Genomic DNA, 13,660 nt, shown 5'->3' with positions numbered 1-13,660 from the left:
ACTTTTCTTTGCACGTTTCTGAAAAGTAGAATAGGCAGAAGTTTATCAACTATTGAAACAGTAGTTTTGGTTCCAACACTAAACACATGGAAAGCTTTTTTATTAACTGAAACAGTTGTCACCATCTTTCAGTCAGGTATAAATTTATAACCGAAATGTGAATTCCTGCTATGACCCTCAGTATACAACCCATATGGCTTTGCATTTCTACCACTAAATGAAAAGAATATATATCTTTTTTACTATATCTCAAAGAAAGACACTTCTGAATCTCCTTGCTGGTGTTCATCTGTTGAGTAATCAGAGTTGAAGAATGTTCATACTGTCAGTGAGTTGAACAAAGTAAGACAATATCTATTTCTTCCTGAGGCATTTTTTCCCATTCCTCATCAAAGGGAGTAGCTGTACAGCGTGTGTTCCACCTCATCTATCTGCTTTTCATCTCAATGAATTCTGGCATTTATCATTGTCAATACTGGAGTACATAGAATGTATTCAAGAATAATTTCCAAACCCAAGAATTGATTAGAACATTTTATAACATTGCCCTGTCCCCCAAAAGGTAATGTACAACCAATGATGAATTAGAGATCAAATTGGACTCACCTTTTCTTTAAGAACATATTTTTAAAAGTATCTTCTTTTCAGTTAGGGCTGCTGTACATATTGATTTTCAGAAATGTGCAATGAAATGAAATTAACCAGTTCAGGGTTACTTGTGAGGGAGAGACAGAAAACCTGTAAAGTTTTGTGTTCATTAAAACATAGAAACAGATTTGAACACACATGGAGAACTTGTGGCATTACCAGGAAAATAAACACCAACAGAGTATTATTATTAAAGAAAAATTAACTTTCTATGTTTGGACTGGATTGCAAAATACTTGCAAGAATGACCATGCACTTCAATGAGCAAAACACTTATGTTGAGAACTCTATTTAACAAGATCTCCCTAGAGATAGCATTCTGTCTCTCTAGGAGAAAATCCAACAGGAAGGTTGGAAGTGATGACGCCATTGGGTATGCAGAAGAAGTGGTTCAGTCACAACTGGATCATACTTGGACTTCGCACAAGCAGGAGCAATTGCACAGAATGTTATCTCTATGGGAATTCTAAAAGTAAGTCTCAGTAATTGTGCCACTAATTCTCTAAGCCAGAGGTTTACATTAACTCATGCCTTTGCTGTTCTGTCATGCCATCAGTAAGCAGAATATGTAGTAGGTGTTAGGAAAAAATATGCCTTTGGTGAATTTTAGTAGCACACTGTCACTCTTTTACTGTTACTAATATCTTGGAGAAGATCTGTCAGAAAACTGTTGAAGAACTCTCAACTCCTTCCTGGAGCTAGAAGAGCTTCCTTGCTGTGCTAGACCAGCGAGACCACGGGCCAGTTCTCTCAGACCTTTATGGTGGAGATAATAAAGCTTTACTAGATTAAGATTATTAATTCTTCCGATTCCTCCCAGTAATTTTTTTTTTTTTACTGACATTTCCACTATTCATCCTACCTTTATCCCATAGACAACACAAACATCTTTGCTGAAAACTAAAGTGAAGGATGCTGCTTCCTTCTTGGCCTGTAATGGTCATTTTCCAGAGCCCACATGGTGGAGCCAGTTTCTCAGCAGTCATATTCCTGACACCAGTTTCTGCTCACAGGAGGCCTGAGCTGCCACACTGTGCAGATTCCTCTTGCCCTGAACGAGTAACTAAGCACTGAAACAAATGCAGTTTATCCAAGTTATTCTTAAACTATAAGATTTGATGTTTAAATAAATATTGATAGTAACAGACTGGTATTCATTTCTATCTAAAAACCTTTTATATTTTTCTGCATGTCTATTCATGCAAATTGTAGGTATATAAGTGCTTCTAGAGGCTGAGAAAAGTCCAGCTAATTCCATTCCCAAATTCAAAAGAATCCTATCACAAGGTAAGAGGAGTTACAGATGAAAATCTGCCACTGGTATATACTGAATTAGTTGCTGATTTGAGTAATTATGAGACTAAGACTGCAGGACACGTTACCCTGCATACTAGCAATATCCCACCTGAATAGCAATTTCAGTCTACATAGCCCTTTTCTCTCTGCATATGTCTCAATCATCCTCCATGGTTATGATAATTTCTACACTGAATCAAAAAACGAAGACATTTCCATTAAAGTTTGCTTCTTTCAGAGAACAGTGATTTTTCTTTTCTTAACCCTGCAAGCTGCCAGCCATTAAGCCTTAATTTAAGAGCTCCCGCAGTGTTGTGTATTGTCTGTGTAATAAATCTCTGTTGGAGAAAGAGTTTAATCACGAAATATTTGTTCCTGTCAAACATCATTGAGCAACAAATGGCAACAGTGTCAGCAGCCTATCTAAATTTACAGCTAAACAAATGCTACTGACCCTTGAATAAACAGATGAAAGTTGATTTGTTGCCCAACAGTGTGTAAGACCTATAATTGAAACACTGATTTCATAGCCTCTGTTGGGAAAGGTAGGGGATGAAAGTTTAGAAACAACACTTTCCGTGCCTAATGTCTTAGTTTAGCACTTTGTTATAACTTCCACCACTGAAAAATTCTGCAAAGGCATAGAGTCAGTGTAATCTAAATACAGTTGAGGGTATTTGCTCTGCCTTTAAAGTAGTAATTGTGTCAGGATGTAAGGTATCTTCCAGGTATCTTTCCCAAAATGCCAAGGTGGTGGAAAGGATTCAAAAGGGTTTATTTCAGAGGCAAAGACATTAAAACTTACAAACTTCATGGCGCTACAAGACAGCACCAGGTCTCAGATGAAAGGCAAACCTCCTGTACGCTCCCGGGCTTTATCATCACTGGGCCCCCCCCGACTCTCCCTGGGCTGCGGCAGTCCTGTAGCATTTCTGTAAGCGTTCTCTCTCTCCTCTCACATATCAGAGAGGCTGAGAACTTTCCTTCATATGCAGTGGGGGAGAGAAAGAGTTACCTTTTAGAAAGGCAGAAAGTCTTCCTAAGCAAAAACTCTGGCTCCTCATAACAAAATCTTCCAGATAAAAAAGGTATTCTATCCTCACAGGATTTACATTAAAGACAATATGGTATAGTATTAATTAACATCTTGGGCCCTGTGGTCTTCAATACTTTCACAAATGACTTGGATGCAGGACTGGAAGGGCTACTAAGCAAGTTTGCAGATGATACAAAACTCGGAGGAGCTGTTGACTCCCTTGAAGGAGGGAGGCCCTGCAGAGAGACCTTGACAAATTAGAGGCCTGGGCAATCACCACTCGTGTGAAGTCAACAAGGGGAAGTGACAGATTCTGCACCTGGAATGGGGCAACCCTGGATGTACGTACAGACTGGGGAATGAGATGCTGGAAAACAATGCTGTGGAAAAGGGTTGAATATGATTAGCAGTGCCCTGGAAGCAAGGAGAGCCAATCGTGTCCTGGGGGGCATCAGGCAAAGCATCACCAGCCAGTCAAGGGAGGAGATGGTCCCGCTCTGCTCTGCAGTGGTCTGGCCTCACCATGAATATTGTGTGCAGCTTTGGTCACTGCAATATAAGAAAGATACTAAGCCATTAGAAAGTGTCCAAAGGAAGCCAATGAAGATGGTGAAGGGCCTTGAGGGGAAGCCATATGAGGAGCAGCTGAGGTCACTGGTCTGTTCAGCCTGGAGAAGAGGAGACTGAGGGGAGACCTCATTGCAGTCTACAACTTCCTGGTGAGGGGAAGAGGAGAGGTAGACACTGATCTCTTCTCTGTGGTGACCAGTAGCAGGACCTGAGGGAAGGGCCTGAAGTTGTGTTAGGGGAGGTTTAGTTTGGATATCAGGAAAGGGTTCTTCAACCAGAGTGTGCCTGGGCACTGGAGCAGGCTTCCCAGGGAAGTGGTAACAGTACCAAGCCTGAAGGAGTTCAAGAAGCATTTGGACAACGCTCTCAGACACATGATGTGACTCTGGTGGATGGTCCTGTGCAGGGCTAAGAGTTGGACTCAATGATCCTTGTGAGTCTCTTCCAACTTGTCATATTCTGTGATTCTGTGATTCTGGGAACAGTGAAAATAATTGTGTTCTTATATAGATGCCCATCATCAGACTATATCAATGCCACTGTAAGAAGTCCCGTAAAATATTTTGAACATTCCCAACCAGAGTCCCTATATGTTCTTCCCATAGCCTTAAAAATCAAAATTCATGTTTGCTGTGTATCCAGGTATCTCCTCCTTGTCTTAGAGGTGATGGGGAGTAAAGGTCTAATGCAGAGAATCTTGCCTGGCAGTCCTCTACAAAAGCAACATCTTGCTGGACTCTGATTGTGACCTTTTACCCAGGGATATGATCTGAGTTACAGTGAGGTTTGCTTTCTGTTTTATACTGCAATCAATTTGATCTTTTAATGGTTAACATTTAATAATATAAAACAAAAGTGTATTAAATACAGTCAAAGTAAGCATTGCCATTCAGTATTCATTTTTGGAAACCTGACAAAATCTGTTGCTTATGCTACTTTGCTGAGCTTGGCTGTCCTAGTTACTCTCTGTCATCGATGGTGGAAGCACAGTGTTCCCATATTACAGGATCTGACTGAAGGGTTTGCCATTTTTATATCAGATTCTGGTATTTGCTTGCTCTAAATGCTGAACAAAAAGCAACACTAGATTAGAGCTCTCTATTTTCTCCCCCCCACACACTCAATTGAAATGTCTTAAATCAGGAAATGAAGTCCCATAATTCAGAAAGGATCTGCCTGGAACATCTTTACAATAGCATCTGTGCAACACTATGTGCAGAACCATAAAACTTCAAGTTAAACAGTGGATCCATTATTTGTGTTTGTATCTTCATATCACAGGATGTAAGGTCCAGTTCCAGATGCACCTGTTCAAGTGAATGGCCTCTTCACTTGGCAATATTTACTGCAACTGAGCTGTTGAATAAAAGACATGCTCTAAAATTTGTTGACTGGATAGACTTCATGGATGTAGGTGCACATATTTTCATGTCAGCAAGGGAACTCATGGAGTAGATTAATTCCATTTATGCATGCATAGGGAATAATTTGTGACCAGAAAAATAAGCATCATAGCAACGCATGGTTATAACCAATCAGAAGAAGACAAGCTGTTGAATATCTCTTTTCCCTACCTTCTGACTCACTGTCTAGTCTGTCTGACGCACAAAAAATGTCAAGCTTCCCTAGTTGGAACTGGTGGAGGGAATTTGTGAGAACATTCACATCTTAAAGTAAGATGTGGAGTTTTGCTGAACAGCCCAGATGGAGGCAGTATTACCTGCATAAAGCTTTCCAGTCTGTGCCTTGTCACTGGGAATCTCTGTATAATCCATCTATCTTGTTAGTGCTTGCTGGAATTTACAATATAGTTGTATTTTTTCCATCACTGTATGGACACTTAATTAAAGCATGCAAATAACTTATTTACACTTTGTTTGAAAAACACTCCTGGTTGCATCTGGGGAAGGAAATGGCACAGTGTTCACAATAACAGAAGCTAAATCCAATTCCATATACATAATTACACTGGACACAGCCCAGAAACCCCTCTTGATCATGTTTCCAAAATAATCTATGGCTCAGTGTTATGTATCCACAGCATTAGGTCTTGCTGTTGACATGGTTCCTCCTCATGCTTCTCCATCTATATGTACCTGATGACAGAGTTGCCTAATTTCCCGGAGTTCTTTATGAGGTCCCTGCACTAGGCAGCCACCTGGTTGACCCATCTCATGAGCAGCAGGTAGACTTTTGCAGATGAGATCCTTCTACAGAAATGCATATTTCTGGTTTATCTTGCATTACTTTCTCCACTGTACCAACGGTACAAGCTGTTATCCTGAACCTAATATGGCTCCCTGTCCATCTAATAATATACTCCTTGATCACGTTTCAGTTGTATAACCTAAACTGCTGTATATGCAGTGAAGTAAATCTGTTGGCTCTGACAATTAAACACGGGTGATGAATGCGTGTGTTTGCATGCTGAAGCAACTCTTTTCCAGGGCTTTGAAAAGAATTGAAAGGTAGCAGGCAAAACAACGCAGTTGACAGAAATGCCTGGATGGCATTTAGAAAGTATCCAAATGAGCTCACAATTATGTGTTGTAGCTGCACTGCATTGCAAAGTGGGTAGATGGGAACACATGCTGAAATATGGCAAGTGTTTAACCCACATTCCAGTCAAGAGTGCCAACATATTTTTAACATTCACCTAGATATGTTTACTTGGGTTTTTGTTTTTTTAATTTATCAACACATAAAAATCTTTACCTAAAAATGTGACAAAATTACTGATACTAACAAAATTTGCATTTTTTCTTGTTTCAGTAGAGACTTTTGTCCATGTGGACTTATAAATAATGTAAGTGGTGGAGCAGAGTATGCCATAGCAGCTCCGGGCTTTTATAGATGAGTAGCAAGAAAAATAGAGTAAATCCTGGCAGAACAATATTTTATAGAACTATCTGCTCTTAGTCTGTAAGTATCAGCTTCTTGACAAGAGAAACTGTGGAAAAAGTGGAGATGGTGACATAATAGCAACATAATTTAACTCACTGTGTCATTTTTCTTATTTTGCAGACAAAGATCTGGTTGTTGATAGGTTTCCATTCATGCCTACCATGTTTTCCATAGCCTGGCACGAATTTCAGTGAAGTGGAAGGCATATGACAAACTGGCTTTTTGGCTGACATGTCACACCAACTATGGCATGCTCAATGAAAAGCACTGTGTGAATGTCTTTTGCACACTGCCAGGCATGCTATGCACAGTCAGCTGCAAAACAACACAGTGCTTTCTGCAGCTTCTTTTTAGTTGTATTATTTTCCACAAATTCCTTATTAAAATAGAAGGTATATTATATTAATATTTGCACTAAGTACAAAACGATCATTCCAAAACAGTTCTGTAATATGGTGCAATGGCACTCTGGCACTGTAGTGAAACAGAGTTAAAGCAGGCACATCTTAGCCTGTTCTACTGACTGAACAAATCCAGAGCACTCTGCTTCTCCTTGACTGTGATGCTCCAGACCACTAACTGTCTTGGTGGCCCCTCACTGCACTTGTAATGCTTATTCAATGTTTTTCTTGCAGTACCAGGTTCAAAACTGGACTCCAGAAGCACTTGCATGAGTGTTGAAGATGGAAATTAGCACTCCTGTCACCCTGCTGGCTATGCTCTTTTTAGTGCAGCTCAGTGTGCACCACTGGGTGCACCACTGACTCATGCTCCATTTGTTGTCCACTAGGATCTCCATGTCCTTTTGTGCAAAGCTGCCTGCAGACCAGTCAGTCCCAGCCATCCTGGTGCATGGGGTTGTTCCTCCCAAAGTGCAGGACTTTGCACTGTATTTGTTGAACTGCTTCATGGTCCTGTCAGTCCATTTCTTCAGCCTGTCTGGGCTCATCTGGATAGCAGCTCGTGATTTCATCCTTGAACTTGCTGAAGGTATATTTTGTGCCACTGTTCAGGTCATTAAAGTTCTGCTAGGAATAAGACAAATGAAATTTCACTTCAGAACAATAATGGATACTCTAGTGGACCAAATCTCGTTTGTAGTATCTGAATAAATTTAATCTAAATTATCATTATCTTTTTGACTTGTCTCTTTCTTTTTGATCATAGATATACAAAATTTCAAGGATGGGGATGCTGTGTATACTGGAAGATTGTACCAATGCCTCACTGCTTTTTTGTGGACATATTTATTGACCTTGCCATTGGTTCTTGTTGCTTCTTCACTCAGAGACATTGTAAGACTTTTTCTCCTTTCTGTTTTATGGACTCCTGGCAGCCAGTCTATCTTCTATCATGCAAATAATTCTTGTGCCACAAATCTTTTCCCATCTTTTTCTTCTGTGCTGTTTCTTCCCATTCAGACCCCTTTCTTTTTTCTGCCTGCTCCAGGAATTTATATCAGTCTCAGTAATCCCTTTACCATGCTCAGCTCCCATTCTCCTTACAGCAAAATTTCCATATGTCCCTTGTCTAAGCCATTCTCCTTGTGAAATAACAGAGGTTCATATCCCTCTTCTTCCCTTCATTTATTTCTTCTTCCTATTCAGCCAATAAACCATTCAGTGATTTATCAGTAAATATGTCTAACTGGGAAGTTAATAGGGAAGACATTCAGTTTATAACTGGGCAGAACAATACTAACTGGTGTGGCCAACTGGATGTTTATTTGATCTGCCGAAAACTGTAGAGGTATTTAAGCTACTGGAGTGCTACGGTGCTGCCCATTCCATTGTTATCACATTACTTCCAAGCAGACAAATGTCATCGAAATGATGTCATAACACTTAGCCAACTGACTTCTGTGATGCTGATCCCAACACATTTTTGAAATATGTTGCAGTTCTGAGGCTGGATCTTTCTAGGTTAGTTTTGGGCAATCTTATCTATATCAAGCAGCATCTACAAAAATGCCTCCCATTTGTCAGCACAACATTTCCCTCTGTACTGGTTGTCTTTTATTCTATTGTATATGCACATTTTTCAGATTTACTGAATAACTTCCCTACTGTAGCACTGCAGCTGACCACTAGTTCAGTAGCAGCTAACAATACTGGGATTTTATCCCCTTTGGGTGCTTTTCATGTACAGATACAAGACTAAGATGTCACTTTCTGATTGCATCCTTTTGAAAAGTGGTGTTTCATTCACTCCCTTAAAAGACTGTGTCAGTATCAGAAGCAGTATTTTTTATTAGTTTTGAATAGAAAATATTAAATTCTTAAGGTATCATTTTAATCTATATTTTATCATGAATACACCACTATTATGAGTCATAATAGTTCAGGCTCAGCTCCTGAGAGCAGTGCTTTTCCATTGCATAGTTCTCCCTTGTAAAAACAATGTAGGATGAGGAGGAAGAGGCAAAGAGAAAAGGAAAAAAACCCTATTGTCTGGGAAAAAAATGAATTAGTGACACAGTTTGTATCAGTGCCTGTGGGAATAAGCCAAAGCTGGGGCTGAGGCATGCTATTTAAATGGCAGTATGTGACGAAAAATAAGTCTGATCTGACTAGCAATTGCTATTTATCTGCCTCATAATGGAAGAAGGAATTTTGCTGTTTTAATAGTGGACTTAATCACTATGTTTCTTTCTTCACTTAGTTGTAAAAAAAACAAACATTCTAGAAACAAGATTCTTTGGATGAGAATCCTGTAATACCTAATGCAGCAGCAGCCAATTCTTCCTAGACCTCACAACAGAAACTACAGAAGTACCATAGAACTTTCCTAAACTTTACTCTTTTGTTATGAAATAAGGTGGCTGGCAATTGCATTCTATATAATTATGGTTACACATTAAAAGTCTTGTCACTGGCTCTAAAATTTGACCCTCTGTGTGGCTGGCTACTGCCAGAGCTTCACAGCTTCTTTCTCATTTTTTCAGCAAAACATCAGTATGTGGAATTTCTGTAGCTAGAAACGAATCATAGATGCTGAGATTTCAGAGAAATACACTAATAACTTGAAAGAATAAATTTAACTTTATATTTTTAAGCAAAGCAAAATTTATACATTCTGATTTGATGAGTTTTGGAAATGCACATGTCTAAATCCAGGAATGATGGCACAATTACACACAGAGAAATGTAGTCATTCTTAGACTGATGAACGTATCAATCTGATTTGAATGAACAGTTTTTTATCAAAGCATATTTGTCCATGCCTTCTACCTTAATTGAGAAGGAGATTCAAAACATTCCTCCATTCCTGCTGACAAAGCCCTAGTTTTAATAGTGATTACTATTATGTGGAAAAATATCTATCTGAAGTGTAAAGTCCAAGCATATGCAACTGCCCAGCATAAATCTCTTGGTCAACTATGTGCCTTTTCCTTTTTGAATGAAAATTATTCTTGTACTTGTTCAAAATCAGACTACATGCTCTTGGGTTAATGATCTTTTGTCTTACACATCTGTTAGGAGAAATGAATAATCATGAGGGATAGAAACAACATAGAAAGGTGATAGTTTGCTAATCAGTCAAGGACCTTGCACTAATTCCTGGTCCCTTGAGCAAAGCCTAAATAAAGTCACTTGGAGGTAATCGCTATGTCAGGATTGCTAGAAATAGCAACCTCCTCCACTCTCTGGAAGTGAGTTATGAAACATGAGCAAACACAACCTCTTATCTATTTCTGGAAGTCATTTTTGTATCTTTGTCCCCATCACCACCAGTAGCATCAAGGTTTTGGCTCATGGATCATCACAATTGCAGGTCTACCCTCCCACTGTGTTCCTCAGAGTTTTAGTTTACTGATACAGGTGATGCTTTTGTTGGGTATTTCTCCATGATGTAAGGAATATCAATTCCTTCTGCATTTTCTGTCCTAGAATTTTACCTCTCACTAGTTATACTGCAGAACTATATAAGTTCTGAAATACTTCTGTCCTCCTAAAAAGGTAGGTGAGGTGCAGGATCTGGACCATAATTCTTAAAGTGTTCAGATTCTTCTTACATCTAAACCATTTTATGGAATATTTAAAGGCATATGAACCATAAAAGTCTTATGATAGACATGCTACAGCAAACATGGTCAGAGAAAGAGTGAGAGCTGCAGCATTTTAGACAGGGAAATGGGACTGCTATTTAAGTTTATGAAGAGTGTGGGTTTGTCTTCCAGACCATCCTTATGTGTGTTTGGATCTCTAAGATTGAGAACTTTATAAGATCACTTAATGCAAAAGATTAAGAATATATGGTATGTATGAGATTTAGAAAATTATCCTGGTAAATATAATCACCTGTTTAACATTTGACTAGTCCTTTTCACTTCAGACTTACAGTTTAAGGTTGATGCAAATATAAACATTTATGCTTTTATGAAGTGATGAAGTCAAATTCTTACTTTTCTAAGCCTCAGTGCCAGAGCACACATGAGCAGATTGCTCCACTCTTGAACAGAGACCTACATTTCAGCATATATGCCATCTGGGCAATACTTACAAGTAACACTGTAATGGTTATCTAACTAGCAAGTTTATAGGATTCTGTGTGTTGAATTTGCCTGTTTATTATTCCATGGATAGCTGCTGTCTGGTGAATTTTAACCTCATTTCTTGAATGCTTTTCATCTCTGAACTCAATTATTTTCTTTAAATCAATTTTAAATTAGAGACAAAGCCTGTCTTATATTTTTATTTTGATAAATCTGACTTTACCATTATCAGCAGTAGATTTATTAGTTACAACACAGACACAGGACCAAATTGTGACCTGTGGTTTCCTCTGAAATAAATTTCTGTATCTCATCAAGAAATTAGGACACCAAAACTTGTTGGAAGTCAAGGTTCTAGTGATTTTGGTGTATGTAATGAATCATAAAGAATCCTGGAATCCTATTTCTGTCTCATTTTTCTGCTTTGTAATTATGAGCTACTCCCAGTGCTCCTGACTAACTACCTGCTTCCCTTCTCTTTTCAGATCCCCTGTACTTTAGACCTAATTCAATTTCAGCTGTTGTCTTCTATGCCATCTGCATATTTTCTTAAAACGTTTCTCTTGTACATGAAACTTAAACCACATTCAGTAATGAAAAGCCCAGCAAAGGCTTCTAAAGGCTTTCTTTTACTGGAGGAGGAGACCAGTGTTTTTAAGGGATTCTACACAGGGCTTTTTAAGAATGAAGCGATTGAGTGTTTCATCTGGAGAGAGGTGTTGATGGACACAGTATATTCAGGCTTGAGGAAAGGAGGGAAATACAGAGGGAAGAGTAAAGCACACTGTCAGAAAAAGGAAGATGACCAAAATGGAAGAAGTCAGAAAGAAGCCTACAGTCTCATTTGGTACTCTTAATGACCCACAGAAAAAGGGCCCAGTGAAAGCAGATATAAAAAGGACATATTTTTTTCCCTCAGAAGGAACTTGTTTGAATTAAAGGTTTTAAGTTAGAGTGCCTAAGGTTATAACTTCTTCTTAGATTGCTTCTTCCTTTCTTTCACAGCCCCTTTTAGGTTATCTAAATGCCAAGGAGCTCTGAACAAACATTAACTCTGGAAAATTGCTATGTGCCTGAGGCTCAGGACAGAAATTTCAGTATTTACTGAGTCTTCCTACACAGGCAGTAAAGTACAACCTCAAATTTGTCCACTTAAGTAGGTATAAAAGATACAGTGCTTTATCTATTACCTGCTCTGGATCTGGAGATTTGGCTGTGAGTCATGGCAACGAGAAGATGTCAGAAAATGGAAATGAAAACTGAGGAAGAGGTGGGAAATAGTATGTGCTCTGTTTGGATTAAATACATAGCTCCTGTGTACCTTGTTCATGTCTCCACTTTTAATATGGCAAAGTCACTGGAATACCTTGGGTGGTTCCAAACCTTCATCTGTTATCTTGCCTCAAATTGTTCATGGCACAGGTATAGTAATTGTTCCTTGGTTAACACTGTTCTTTAGCTTCAATAACTCTTATCATTTGTTGGTGTTTACCTCTCTGATGATGTGTGTATACAGACACCTGTCACTTCCCATCTTACCATGTGTTCACTATGCAAAGCACACTAAGCTTTTATAGTCTCCTCTTATAAAAGAGGCTCTTTAATTCCCTTGTCTCCCCTGCACCTGTTCCAATTCATCCTAATTCAGCTTTATGAGGCCAACAGAGTTGTCTCAGAGGAGGTCATACCATGATCACTCCAGCTCCAGCAACATGTCCTCAGTTTGTTCCTGGATTTTTTTGTGAGCAGTTCCTGCCTGGTGATGCTTACTGACATGTTATCACCAACAAACCCCACTCTTCCTTCTTCTCTTTCACTTCTTCATATGACAAAAAATGTATCAGCCAGGAAAATGATTCAAGACCACCGTGCTGCACTTTCTAGTACTAAATTTCACCCACTGTAGCTTATACAATGTTCAGGGATGCTGAACTTTTCTGCATAATAACTCCACACTTTCAACCTGTGCTATTTGCATTTTTCTTTATCCAACTGTAATTTTGTCCTCACTTCACTACTAGCAAATAAAATAATCTCACTTCTTCTTATTCAGAAAGTCTACTAAAATTTAAATCACAATAATTCACCCTTCAGTCCAGTGTCTTGTCTTCTGCTTAGTCAGTCCCTCATCCATTTTACACCACTGGTGCTAATCTCTGTCTTCTCTACTCGCCTGGTAATTCCCTGTGTGTCAGAATAACAAATATTTTTAGAAGTCATTTGATTTCCGTGCGTCACATAAGGAACTAAGGAACACATGCACACTAACAAGTATGTTTACAATTTTAAGTGCAATCTGATGCATAACACCGTGCTAAATGAAAAGAGAATTAGAGCTGAAGCAAAACAAACAAATCCTACGCTTAATTTGATAATAAAGATTTTATCTGGAGCTGACAGGAACTGGATCTTCAGCTAGTTTAATGATTTCCAGTTTCCCAGAATCCTTGCAGTAGAGGAAGCAGCGCCTTTTTAAAGGCTGGGGCAATTAATGCCACGGAATTTTTGCAGGGAAGCTGTTTATGAAGGCAACGGGAGACTGCACAGCAGGGAGCAGTGCTGGAACCCATGTGTATATATGGGAATTTCATAGGGAAGGGTGTGAACCTGTGATAGCCGTTTGCACGCAGAAGCTGTTGGACTCATCCCTTCACCCCACATGTAGTGGGAAACACAGAATACGCCTAGTTGGAAGGGACCCACAAGGATCA

This window comes from Pipra filicauda, unplaced genomic scaffold, assembly GCF_003945595.2.
Source record: "Pipra filicauda isolate LSUMZ 115617 unplaced genomic scaffold, ASM394559v2 scaffold20_size4479445_pilon, whole genome shotgun sequence".
NCBI lineage: Eukaryota > Metazoa > Chordata > Aves > Passeriformes > Pipridae > Pipra > Pipra filicauda.
This window is presented reverse-complemented; position numbering follows the sequence as displayed.